The sequence below is a fragment of the Lactuca sativa genome, chromosome 1 (assembly GCF_002870075.4).
Source record: "Lactuca sativa cultivar Salinas chromosome 1, Lsat_Salinas_v11, whole genome shotgun sequence".
In the NCBI taxonomy this organism is placed as follows: domain Eukaryota; kingdom Viridiplantae; phylum Streptophyta; class Magnoliopsida; order Asterales; family Asteraceae; genus Lactuca; species Lactuca sativa.
This window is the reverse complement of record NC_056623.2, coordinates 129426599-129441538: the sequence shown is the minus strand read 5'-3', so window position 1 is coordinate 129441538 and position 14940 is coordinate 129426599.

Here is a 14940-nt window from a genome sequence, read left to right as displayed (position 1 = left end):
ATGTTTATTTCTGTTTTATTTCTTCTTCAGAAAAATCAAAAATCCAAAAAAAAAATGTGTTTCTGTTTTAATTTGTGTGCTAAGTTTTCTTTTAGCTTTTTTTTGTCTTGAAAAGTGATTTTCAGGTGTAGATGAGACTCATGGAGTTTGTGTCGAAGATTTTTGAGTCAAGGCTTCATCCGTGAGCATCGAAGAATTCTTATTTGAAGGAGCAAGAAATGATGATTATTCTTTCAACATTTAATCTTTCAACCCCAGAAGCAAGGTGAAGCAAGAACTGAAGATTATGTGACGGATTGCATTGAAGCCTCCTCAATCAATCTGCTGCTATCTATGAACCTGCTGAAGTGATCCAGAAAATTATTTCTCTCTAAAGTTCTCTCTGAAGATTCTCAAGCTGAAAGCACCAATTTTCAAGAATCTCTACAAGAAGCCTCCTCACCCGATGTGCGTTAAATGTCAAATTCTGAAGAAAAGCCCAACTTCTCAAGATGAGGTCATTCATTGAAGATTCATCAAGTTCATCTCGAGGTTGTGACGAATTTGAAGATTTATGTTGAAGCCAAGCTCTCGCTGAAGTTTAACAAGAAAAGGCAGCTACTTTTTAGGGGGAGCTTGTTGGGTCAATTAAGAAAAGAAAGATATAAACCAAGGGAGAGACTGTTGGGTCAATATTATGGTTTATACTTTACTTTTCTAAGAAAATGTGATTTTATGTAATGGATGGACCGTAAACAGGTTAGTGTATACGGCCGTAAACGGGTTTATGGCTATAAACCCATTTACGACCCACGTTCCCCTTGTATATATATAGGTGTTAGGGGTGAGGAGTAGAGATTGATGAATAGAAAAGGAATGTATGGCCTAGAGAGAGAGAAAAGAGTGTGTGTTGTGTGTGAATCTTGTATTTAGATCTACATTCTAATCATCAAATAATACAAGATTCATCATCTTCTTCTTCTCTTTCTTTTCTATTTGATCTGATATCATCCGTTTGATTGGGATTCCGCACCATCAAACGGATCTGATTAATACACAAGCATTTTTACGGACTTACAATTGGGCCTAAATTGAACACTTTGTGGCTTATTGGGCCAAGAACGTCATTTTTACAAAAAGTGGGCTTTTATATCAATTTTGTAAACAATCAAGCTAAAATAAACAAAACAATAACAAATGGGTTAAAAACGATATTCATATCCTTATTGGGCCTGGAAATAATATGCATGTTTAGTGGGCATAAGTGTCCTCTTATATGTATATTGGGCTCAGGATAAAAATTCATATTCCTTTGAGCATAGAAATAATGGACACGTATAGTGGGACTTAGTGGTCCACTTACATGTTTATTGAGCCTGGGAATGAGTTTTATAGGTGTTCTTCATTCTTTTCCGTGTAAATTTTCGATTAAGGATCTGGTGAGACCTGTCGGTTGGCACCTTTGAGTGTACAATCGTAGCCTGTAGTTATAACCGGAGTTTCCTGAAAGGAAAGCGAGAGTTTGTGTATAGATCTATACGGGGGTGACACCCTACACCTGAGTTGTTCGCTACAGTTAGACTAGGCCAGTCTAGGGTGACAAAAACCTTATTCTATTTCGTCGGCATCCCAAAGACGCAAAGACAAGTGAAATTGTCATTATTTAGTATGGTTATAACGACTCACTTAGAGGAATTAACGTTATAACATTTACGGGAAACCATCCTATGTTCTTTTTGGATAAAACGGGAAACCATTCTATGTTCTTTTTGGATAAAACGGGAAACAATTCTATGTTCTTTTTGGATAAAATGGGAAACCTTCTTTTTGATAAATTGACAATCTATAAGCACCGGTACTCAACCACCAAGGGAGATTTCAGCATTATCTATTGCAGACAACATCGAGTTGTTTGGAAATCAATCTCTTTCTATTTTCGCAAACATTAACACACATGCATTAATATAAGATCGGACAAAAATATTTCAAACCATTTTTTTAAAGAAAATATTGGATTTTTGAAAGCACTATGAAAACAATCCTACACATGTACCAAAACCATTTTTATTCATAACTGCTTATGAACTCACCAACTTGTTAGTTGACGGTTTTCAAAACGACTTGTAATCTCATGAATTCCAGTAGCAGGTAATAAGCTTGAATATCAGGTCAAGTGGTGCAACTTCAAGAAATTTTACTTTCTTACTTTTGTGTAACCGATGAATAAATTTAATATATAAGCTATGTAAGTGTGTATCTTCAATGTATGATGTTTGGTTGCTATGTTTCATTTATATTCAATTGTTATGATACTATACACGAAGTCGTCTGCCCCCGGACGTTTCCACCGTCTAGGTTCGGGGGTGTGAAAGAATCTTCATGGGAAGTAGAAACATTAGTATTCATTTCCTAGCACTACTCTCCGTGACCGGTACAACAGGTTTGCCATACACGTGATATGGCTCCCGGTCTATCTCTTCCTGAGTCAAAGGGAAAGTAGTATAATTGTGATTATATGGAGGAGGGACACTCTCGTATCCTAGACCTACTTGTTTTTGGTAATTCCATTTCATTTGTTTTTCAATGATGGTTGCATATCTCTTACTTGACAAATCAAATTTCTTGAAGTTAAAATCAGCATTTTCAAAAATGGAATTTTAATGTGTCAAGTATGTTAGTCACATCAACAAGTTGTTTCTTAATGAAATTGTAATTCTCTAGCCTTTCCTAAGGTTGTATCCCTCAAACTTAAGGTCCTCGTTCGCTGTTTTCAACAATTCAATTTTATCACAAAAAAAATTAATAGTATTAATGCACGTTTGAGAATAAGAATCTTTACTTACCTCTGGAGTAGTGGATACCATAAAGGCAAATTGTAGCTACATCATATCTTATTCTGGATCAACTTCAACCTTCTCCTCCGGGACTTCACTGATTTGGGCCAAGTGAGCATTTTTAGGTCCTGAAACATTCAGGGCCTGAATCTGATCTTCCCAGTCGAATGATTGAGCAACCACAAGCAGATTAGTAGTTTCGTTGTTAGTTGTAGCTCCTCTGCTGCTTCCCACCGGCAACATCGTTCTTTCATTGTTCATTCTCCTGTCAAGCTTAGGACAGTCACGAGCAAAGTGACCAGGCTCGTGATAGGTAAAGCATCGCAGTTTTCCCATGTTGAAGCATACCTTCTTCTTTGCGTTCATTCCCCAGTTCTTTTTTCCAATTTTCTTGGCTCTGAAGACAGCCATCGCAATCTGCCATGTGATGTCCATCTCTTCAACATCCTCTGGATGGATCTGAAATAGGTCAGCAAATGAAATCTGTGGAGGCATCTCTCCAGCCACGAAGCCATTGTAGCAGTTTACCAATCCAAAGGCTAAATCCATATTCTCTTCGACTTCTTTAGGAGCAGAGGCGGAAATAGGGGCTTTGGAGTACGAACCAACATGTGGATAAGGCATGGGTGGTTGAACAACATGGGATGTTTGTTGTGGTGGTTGTGGAATAGCAATGAGTTGAGGTTGTGGATGTGGAGTTGCAAAAGGTTGAGGTTTTGGAGTGGAAAAGGATGAAAAGGCACTGTTGGATGAAATCCCAAGGTTAGTAGTGGAATAAAAATTTACGTGGTTGATTTTTCTCTATTTGTCATCAAGATCACACGCTTTGATAATTGCCATTGTTTCCACGAGACTTAGTCGATTGAGATCCTTTGTTTTCTTGGTGACTGACACATTCATATCCCAAGACTTCGGGAGAGAGTTTAGCAGCTTCTTATTAATCTCAGATCTTGACACCAAAACTCTGGAATAGATCATCTCCATAGTGAGAGTGATAAACCTTTGCAACTGAGCTTCCAGTGATTCTCCAAGAATATGGTTGAACATATTAAACTTCTGTCTGAGCATATCCTGACAGCTTTGCTTCGTATCCTCATTACCTTCATATACTTAAATCAACGCTTCCCATAAGGCTTTGGCTGAGTCATACTCATGGAAACCTAGTGCAGTTTTTGGAGATAATGCTATTGTAAATGTAGCAAGAGCCTTTTATTGCTCTTCAACCTTCTCGATGTCTTCATTCGTGTAATTTGCAATATCCTTGTCGATAATTGTGCCATTCACAAGTGTCGTAGTGATTCGAACTGAACCTTTTAGGATGCTTCACCAAAATTTCAAGTCCTTCATCTTAATGTACTTCTCCATTCGATATTTCCACTCTGGAAAACCTGCAACTGATAGCAAGCGTGGAATCCTAGTAGTAGTACCCATGATAGAGTCCAATTCTTGATGAGCAGCCATGTTTTGTGGTTCCATTTGTTTTTGTTTTTTCTTAATTGATTGAAACTAAAATTTGCAAGGAAAATACAGCTGAAAATGGGAAGTGTTTTGTTAACCAAGAGGGTTCACGACTGAGAATAGTTGTTGACTGTACGTAGCGATCACGGTCAAGCAGTTCACGGCCGTACATAGGAGATGTTTTACGTTCCTAGAGTGGTTCACGGTCAATGAAGGGTTCACGGTCAATTAGGTGCTTCACGGACAATGAGTTTACGATCAACGAATGGTTCACGACTGTAAACAGTTCAACAATTGAAACCGTAAACACTTAGATCTTGATGAAAACAGCAGATTCTAAGCAGATTTCAATTCCTTTGGTCTTGAAATCACGAAAAACACCAAAAACCAACAACCAATACTTGAAAATCATGAAAATGAGAAGAATCTCCAACCGCAAATGCAACTTGAACAAGTTTGACACTAGATTGGCTCTGATACCAATAAAAACCGCAAATCTAGAACCGACTAGTAATCAAACACACAAACAAGAAAAAATCAAATAAAATAAGATAGAGAAGAAGCAAAGATGATCCAACAATGTACACATTGTATTAGGCCGTAAACATATAGTACAGTTGGATACATGCACATACAGACGTACATCTGACAAGACTGACACGCTCTATATATGGAACCAAAACCAGGAACACATTCACGGCCATGAACACCTATACAACTACAAACAAACAACCGTACATCCAAACATTACATGACGAAAACCCTATTCTTACCTATAGAGATAATTGCCTAGCCCAAACCACTAAATTATGACCTAACAGTATCAAAAGCCTTCAGGTTTACTCCATCAGCTAGAGATACTAGAGTGGAAGTAGGAGTGGATTACAATGGACTTCATAACCAAGTTATCCAAGAGAACGGGTGGTCATGACACCATTTTGGTAATCGTTGACAGATTAACCAAGTCAGCAAGCTTCCTACTAATTAAAGAAACAAACAAGATGAAGAAACTGATCAGAACCTACATCAGAGAGATCGTACGACTTCATGGAGTATCGATATCAATTATCTCAGACAGAGACAATAGATTCACTTCACGGTTCTTCGAGTCACTTCAGAAAGCTATGGGCACTAGGTTGGACATGAGTACAGCCTACCACCCACAAACGGACGAGCAGAGTGAGAGAACCATACAAACACTAGAAGACATACTGTGAGCATGTGTTTCTACTTTCATAAGGCATGGGATACCCATTTACCACTTGTCATGTTTTCATACAACAACAGTGTCACACCCCAAAACAAAGAACGGCGGAAACGTTCTGGGGCGGAGGACGTCATGTAAGGTAATCACAACACAGTAAATGTAAATAGGCAACCAACATCATCCATTTCATTAAACATATCAATTTAATACATGTGTGTTCTGTAAAATTTTAGACACCAAAAATATAACGTAAATCAAAATAACAAAATGATGAGTCTTGAGTATGCTCCATTATCTCAAAAGCTGGCATCGGTACCTCTCTACTGATGACCTGAGAATACAAGTTATTTTGAAAGAGTTTATCAACATTAAGCTGGTGAGTTCATAAGTATTTTAGTGTCAATGTTCATTGTCAAAAACGTTTGAACTTGTCCCAATGTATAAGTTTGTAAAAATGTAAATAAATGTTTAAAAGTATTTGCAAAAGTTTGAATCTCTCAGAAAATCCTATATTTTCTATAATAGTAACCTTCTACCAAGGCTTAACTGTTTTGTAAAGTCGTCTGTTGTAAAAGTGTGTGATTACCCAAGTATAACTATCATTTGATAAAATATAGTTTGTACATTAATGCTTAAGTGAGATTATCACCAAAATATGTAATGGGTAAATCATTGTAGTACTGTAGTTTTGTATAATAAGAACTACTGTTGTACTGATTTCTACTACCTTAAACCGGATTTATATTAAGGTATAATGTGATAATTGCACCATACTATCGACTGATAACAACGACATAAAGAACGGTCGTAATAACGGAATGACGTTTGGCACCCGCAGACCAGCAGGTCCGGCTGTAGCTAGCAGCAAGGTGTAGGATAGTCAATCCAGTATAGATCTATACGCAAACTCAACGCTCTCCCTCCAAGAGAATTCTGGCTACAACTCGGGCCATGACATTTAAGGCATGCTCCGATACAGTGGATCACATTTGTTATCGTATTCTTGCATGTGTGATGAAATGTTTCTTGTTCTAGTATAGTTGTATATGTTCTCGTAGTATAGTTGTATATATTCTCTTCCTAGTATAGACTCATGAATGAACTGACTCATTGATCTAGCAGTTGTAATAGTATGATTCTGTGTCACCCCGATGGTAACTTGTTAACAGTGCGTTTAGTACATATGATTATGGAAGTACTTTCATGTCTATATATGTATATTTGATATATAATTAATATGGAAACGACCTTCGGATGGTCACCCAAAATCCTATCAGACCACATCCAAATCGAGGAAAAGGAAACAAGGTGGATAGCCTTCCTAAGTCCTTTAAACATTATTTATACGTCTATACATATATGGGCATGCAATTTGTAATATAAAAGCATAAATAAGTATTTATAAGGCATTTGAAACATAAGTATTATTTTTAAAGAAAGATTGACTTGATGTCAATCTATAAAACCATTTGAAGGTGTAGATTTGATTAAAATAGTTTAAGTATAAGGAACATTTGCTTAAATCACAGTTGCAGTGTAAATTCGAAAAGTAAATGGGTTTGGAAAACATTTAGAAGTAAAACAGTTTGATAGATAGTTTGAATAGTGATAAAACCACTGATTTCCCTAGTTATTAATCACATGTGATTAGAACAATCACAGGTGATTGAAACAATAACTATAAGTATTTAACTTGCATTCCCCCCCTTTTGAAAGCATATAAAAGCATTTAGAATATTTAACAGGTTGATTAAGGGGTATGAAACTCACTTGATTGATTGAAGAAAGCGAGATGGAAAACCGGGCAGAGTTTCGTCTCGGAAAACGGATTTTTCTCGGGATTCTCGGGAATCTCGGGAGTAAAATCGACCCTCGGGACTTGAGCAAAAAGACCAGTGCTTCGGGTTATAACGGGCCCGGAAAACGAGACAAAGTTGTGAGAGAGAGGAGAGAAATGAGCAACATTTTCGGAAAGTCTCGCATCCTATTTATAGGAAGGCTGAACCGCCTCCGAACGCGGGGCGTACGCTCGTACGCAGCGCGTACGCGTGCGTCATGCATGACCGAAGCCTCGACTGCCTCGGTTCGGATGGGACGGGTTGCTGGGTACGCGGGTCGGATGGGACGGCGGGTCGGATGGGACAGCGGGTCGGACGGGTCGGAGCTTCGGACGGGTCGGACGGGTTAGAACTCTTCGGATAGTGCGACGTGGACGATCCGAGACCCTCGATCTCAGTACGCGGGGCGTACGAAGGTACGCAGGGCGTACTTCGGTCCAATCCGATGACTCCTCTTCGGATATTACCGGGAATTTATAATTAAATTCTTATTTATTTTAAATAAACTTCAAAAATTCATATCTCTCTCATACGAACTCCGTTTTTGACGTTCTTTATATCCACGCGAAGGTGAGACCATGATCTACGACTTTCGTTTAGATTCCGTTGGCTAATTCCGAAATTATTTTTATTATTTATTTATTAAAATGACGTGATTAAGGAATTTCTTCAAAATTTCATAACTTCCTCATCCGGAGTCAGATTTGGACGTTCTTTTTATGTACGCAAACCTTGATATGATTCCTATTACTTTATTTAATCCGAATAAGATTTTAGGAAGGTTACATTTTGACCTAAATTTGATCGGTTTTACATTACATTGACCCGAAATATCGGGTTGTCACATCATCCCCCCGTTAGAAGGAATTTCGTCCCGAAATTAGAATTTTAAGCAAGTTAGAAATTACGAATAACTAAGCAAAAAGGTGAGGGTATTTTAGTTTCATCTGATCCTCATGTTCCCAAGTGAATTCCGGTCCTCGCTTGGCATTCCAGCGAACCTTCACGATAGGGATACGGCTTTGCTTTGTCTGCTTGACCTCACGGTCCATGATCTCTATAGGTTCTTCCACGAAGTTGAGGCTCTCGTTGATTTTGATCTCGTCGAGTGGGATTACAAGAGTCTCGTCGGATAGACACTTTTTCAAGTTAGATACATGGAATGTAGAATGTACGTTACGAAGTGCGTCTGGTAGTTCGAGTTTGTAAGCTACGGGGCCGACTCTTGCAAGAATCTCGAAAGGCCCTATGTACCTCGGATTAAGCTTCCCACGCTTGCCGAAGCGTATCAAGCCCTTCCAGGGTGAGACTTTGAGGAGGACTCGGTCTCCCACCTGAAATTCCAAAGGTTTCCTTCGCTTATCAGCGTAGCTCTTCTGTCGGTCTCTAGAGGCTTTCAATCGTTCACGGATCTGAACGATTTTCTCTGTTGTTTCCCGAATGATCTCCGGACCGGTGAGAGTACTGTCGGAAGTTTGCCCCCTGGCTAATTGGGTATCACCCACCTCAGCCCAGCACAGAGGGGATCTGCACTTACGGCCGTAGAGAGCTTCAAATGGAGCAGCCTTGATGCTCGCGTGATAACTGTTATTATAGGAAAACTCGACAAGGGGTAAATGAGTATCCCATGCCTTCCCAAAGTCAATCACGCAGGCTCGCAACATATCTTCTAGAGTTTGGATGGTCCTCTCACTCTGTCCGTCGGTCTGAGGATGGTAGGCTGTGCTCATGTCCAGCCTCGTTCCTAGGGAATGTTGTAGTGATTGCCAAAATCTTGAGGTGAACCTACTATCTCTATCGGAGATAATGGACATAGGTACACCATGTAGCCGCACGATTTCCCTAATGTATGTTCTCGTAAGCTTCTCCATCTTGTCGGTTTCTTTGATAGGCAGGAAGTGTGCAGACTTGGTCAATCTATCAACGATGACCCATATGGTGTCAAGTCCACCCGTTGTCTTGGGCAACTTGGTTATGAAATCCATAGTGATCCGCTCCCACTTCCATTCCGGGATCTCTGGTTGCTGCAATAAACCAGAGGGCTTCTGGTACTCGACCTTAACCTTTGCGCAAGTAAGGCATTTACTTACGAAGGTCGCAATCTCTGCTTTCATATTAGGCCACCAGTATAGCTTCTTAAGATCCAGATACATCTTATCTGAACCTGGGTGGACGGAATACCGAGTGTTGTGCGCCTCGGTCATGACCAAGTCTCGGAAGCCACCATGCTTCGGTGTCCAGATCCGGTTCATGAAATATAAAGCTCCGTCACCCTTGGCTTCTAAGTTCTTGTCCATTCCTCTAAGGGATTCACTTGACACATTTTCAGATTTCATGGCCTCAAGTTGAGCCGCCTGAATTTGCTTAGTCAGGTGTGAATGGATGGTTATCGATAATGACTTGACTTTGCGACCAGAATATTCCTTCCGACTTAGGGCGTCTGCTACTACGTTGGCCTTACCCGGATGATAACGAATATCGCATTCGTAATCACTGAGTAGCTCGACCCATCGTCGTTATCTCATGTTGAGCTCCTTCTGATCGAAAATGTGTTGTAAACTCTTGTGGTCGGTAAAGATAGTGCTCTTCGTTCCATACAAGTAATGTCTCCAGATCTTCAGAGCAAACACTACTGCTCCTAGCTCAAGATCGTGGGTCGTGTAGTTAACCTCGTGTGTCTTCAATTGTCTTGAGGCGTAGGCGATGACCTTACCTCGCTGCATCAGAACACATCCGAGTCCTTGGTTTGATGCATCGCAATAAACTACGAAGTCTTCTATTCCTTCGGGAAGGGATAGTATTGGTGCGGTGCACAAGGCTCGTTTGAGCATTTGGAACGCTCTTTCTTGTGTCTCTTCCCAGTCAAAGGCCACACCTTTCTGGGTTAGGGTTGTAAGAGGCTTCGCTATTCGTGAGAAGTTTTGAATGAACCTGCGGTAGTAGCCAGCGAGACCTAGAAATTGACGAATTTCTGTAGGAGTCTTCGGTGTTGACCAGTTCTCAATGGCCTTAATTTTGGATGGGTCCACGTGGATTCCCTCTTCGCTTACCATGTGTCCTAAGAATTCGACTCTTCGGATCCAAAATTCACATTTCGAGAACTTCGCATAAAGTTTCTCTTTTCGTAATGTCCCTAGAACTTGTCGCAGATGATCGCCATGTTCTTTCTTACTTCGGGAGTAGATTAGGATGTCGTCAATGAAAACGATGACGAACTGATCCAAGTAGGGTCGGCATACTCTATTCATCAGATCCATGAAGACTGCGGGCGCATTGGTCAATCCGAATGGCATCACCACAAACTCGTAATGTCCGTAACGAGTTCGGAAGGTGGTCTTCGGCACATCCTCCTCTAGCACTCGTAACTGGTGATATCCGGATCTCAGATCAATCTTAGAAAAATAGTTCGCCCCTTGCAGTTGGTCGAATAGATCATCTATGCGTGGTAGAGGATAACGATTCTTGACCGTCAGTTTGTTGAGTTCTCTGTAGTCAATACACATACGGAAGGATCCGTCCTTCTTCTTAACAAACAAGACCGGTGCTCCCCAAGGTGAGAAACTTGGCCTTATAAAGCCCTTGCTGAGCAGTTCGTTAAGTTGACCAGAGAGTTCTTGCATCTCGGCTGGTGCTAAACGGTAGGGCGACTTGGCTACTGGGGTAGCTCCTGGGACTAAGTCGATTCTGAACTCGACTTGTCGTTGCGGAGGTAATCCGGGTAGTTCTTCTGGGAAAATGTCGGGGAAGTCGCTCACTACTGGGAGGTTCTTTAGTTCTTTCGTTTCTAGGTTCGTGTCGACGACGTGAGCAAGGAATGCGTGGTATTCCTTAAGCAGGTATTTCTGTGTTTGAATACTTGATATGATGCGAAGACTTGCACCGGGTTTGTCGCCATAGACTATAAGAGTTTCGTTAGACGGAAGGTTTAGACGGACTGCTTTCTCGAAGCACATGATGTCGGCACGATGAAGGCTTAACCAGTCCATGCCAATGATGACGTCGAAACTTTTTATTGAGACTGGCATGAGGTCGATTGGAAATGAATGGTTGTCTAGGGTTAGGGTACAACCTAAGTATATGCTACTCGTATTTTCAGTTTTTCCATTAGCCATTTCTACTGTAAATAGTTCTTTGAGTGCGTGCGGTGGTTGATTAAGCATGCGAGCGAATTTATGGTTTACGAAGCTTCGCTCCGCTCCACTATCGAATAGAATGCATGCATAGGAGTTATCGAGGAGGAACATACCGGTTACTACTGTCGGGTCAGCAACTGCTTCCCCGTGGCCAATAGCTAGTACCCTCCCTGCTCCTCCAGCATTCCTCGCTTTGGGGCAGTCCCTCTTAAAGTGGCCTGCTTCGCCACATCCATAGCAGGTCGGGCTCGCGCCAGAGCCAGGGACTTGGTTGATAGGTTGTGCCGGGAACTTACAGAATCGGACGGTGTGTCCTTTCTTGTTGCAGTTAGAGCACTGCAATTCACGGCAGGGGCCGTTGTGGTGGTAGCTGCATTTGTTGCACTTGGGCGAACTTCCAGCATACCGACTCACCGGAGCAGTAGTAGTAGTAGGGGTTACTGCGGCATGAATTGCCACCAGTTGCTGCTTTTTGGCAGCCTGCTGCTTCTTCCTTTCATCCCAGAATTTCCGCTTAGTATCGGCGGGTTTGGAGGGTTCCGGGATGGCTAGGGTGGTTGTGGTTGTAGGGGTTTTGACTCCATGGTCAATGAGTCGTTGTGCCAATCGTTTGGCACTGTCGAAGGTAGCGGGGTTTGACGCTAGCACATTCCCCTGATACGGAGGCACTAGTCCCCATATGTACCTCTCGATCTTCTTCCCCTCGGTGGGAACCATATTGGGGCAGAGGGCCACCAGCTCGCTGAATCGGGCAGTATAAGCGACCACATTGGTGCCCTTCATTGACAGGTTCCAGAGTTCCTGCTCCAGTTTCTGGATCTCGCCCCTCGGGCAGTATTCCTCAGTCATGAGGTCTTTCATTGTTTCCCAGCCCATGTCGTTAGCTACGACGAGAGTTAGGGCTTTGACGTGGCCGTTCCACCACGTTAGGGCTTTACCCTCAAAGGTGCATGCGGCGTATTTCACCTTGCACGCAGCAGGGCATGAACAAATTTCGAAGACTGATTCAGTCTTCTCGAACCATTGTGAGAGAGCAATGACTCCGCCGGTGCCATAGAAAGGCTTCGGCTTGCAGTTTGTAAAATCCTTGTAAGAGCACTCCCTTGAGCGCACAGGGATTTCGACCGGAATAGATTCCACAGGGGTTCCACCTCTGCTGGCATCAGAAGAGTGATACTGAGCCATGGCAGTTGCCACTGCTGCAGCTACAACAGCATTCAGGGCTACAGTATCGATGACCGGAGGCGGAGGAGGTGGTGGAGGTGCAGGATTATTCCTATTCCTGGGAGACTTGCGAGGAGGCATCCTTCAGCTAAAAGTTTATAAAGATAAGAAAGATGGTAAGAATCAATTTGTAAGCAACGTGAGAGTGACACATGGACTAACTAACCATAGTCCAACAGTTGAAAGAGTGTTTGAAACCTTAATAAGAAATATTTGAAGGAAAGCATAAGTGTATAGACTTTTCCCAGATAGATAGATCTCAAAAATACTGGTATTACCGATGTAATAAGTTCAGTGAAAATCGACCTAACAGTAGGTCATACATCATACCATATAGAAAAGTTTGACAGTTCATAGATTTCAAATTTGAGTACGGAAGTTAGAAATATTTTACACACAAGCGCTACTTGGAGCACAGATGTTAAAGGCTATCCTTTAATTAAAAGACGGAGATGTACTAGACATCAACCAAGGGCGATGGGAAAAATCCCGGGCGAGTACTGCGGTCGGACACTTGACGAAACACCTCTTGAATGGGTCGATCCTGAGTCCTCTGACAAGCTCGAAGTTCCAATATTTCAGCTCGTGAGGCAGCCAACTGCTACAGCTGGGTTTTATTTGTCCTCCGGGTCCCTTCCATGTCTTCTTCAAGACGGCGGATGCTGACTGTGTTGACACCTGAGTCGGCATCAATCTCTATGACCCGGTCGACGGCTGCTCCACCTTGCTCGACAATACGAGCTATTCTGCGGATAATGACAGGCAGAGCTCGGTCAGTAGAGCCACCATCGCTGACGTTGTAAAAGGTTCGGTCCCCAAAGTATGGTAAGGGTTGACCCTGATCATCACTCCAGCGGTTCGGTTGTTTGCCCACATGGGTGTAGGACCTGGAAACGCTGGTCGAGGGTTGTTGTTCGGGGCTTGACCTACAATCGGTAGGTTGTTGACTTCAGGCTCGGAGTCGGACCCATCTGAAAAGCCTTCTGCGAGGTGATCATCCAAAGGGATTGGGTGATCAACTTCGGGCTCTTCATCGATCCACCCGGCATTGCCTTCATTGGGAAAGTACGGGTCGCCATGATGGATATCTAGCCATCAAGATCTATGCGAGAATAGAGGTATAAGAATATAGTATACGTGTAACTAGTAGCGCAAAATACTCCTATAGTATTTTAAGTTTAAATTCTATTGATCTACTTGTGGTATTGTTGGTAAGTTTTTTTTTAGACTTGTTAACCTATCACAACCATTCTAAGGCATGTGCTAATCACTCCTAGGATCAGCATAGTTGATCAGGCTATGCCATTTCCAGGACTGACCATACATCCCCGAGCTCACTTGTGATATTTAACAATCGTAATACTTTTGTTCTTGTCATTGTGACACTTATTTTAGTATGAATGCAGACTAGTATACTTAGTTAAATATTTTATTATTTTAAGTATAGACTCTTGGTCAGAGTTTAATCCCCAATGGGTTTATAGTTTAGTATATCTTTTATGGGTTGATATACTCAATTCACTATAAACAATGCTCTGATACCAATCTGTCACACCCCAAAACCAAGAACGGCGGAAATGTTCTGGGGCGGAGGACGTCATGTAAGGTAATCACAACACAGTAAATGTAAATAGGCAACCAACATCATCCATTTCATTAAACATATCAATTTAATACATGTGTGTTCTGTAAAATTTTAGACACCAAAAATATAACGTAAATCAAAATAACAAAATGATGAGTCTTGAGTATGCTCCATCTTCTCAAAAGCTGGTGAGTTCATAAGTATTTTAGTGTCAATGTTCATTGTCAAAAACGTTTGAACTTGTCCCAATGTATAAGTTTGTAAAAATGTAAATAAATGTTTAAAAGTATTTGCAAAAGTTTGAATCTCTCAGAAAATCCTATATTTTCTATAATAGTAACCTTCTACCAAGGCTTAACTGTTTTGTAAAGTCGTCTGTTGTAAAAGTGTGTGATTACCCAAGTATAACTATCATTTGATAAAATATAGTTTGTACATTAATTCTTAAGTGAGATTATCACCAAAATATGTAATGGGTAAATCATTGTAGTACTGTAGTTTTGTATAATAAGAACTACTGTTGTACTGATTTCTACTACCTTAAACCGGATTTATATTAAGGTATAATGTGATAATTGCACCATACTATCGACTGATAACAACGACATAAAGAACGGTCGTAATAACGGAATGACGTTTGGCACCCGCAGACCTGCAGGTCCGGCTGTAGCTAGCAGCAAGG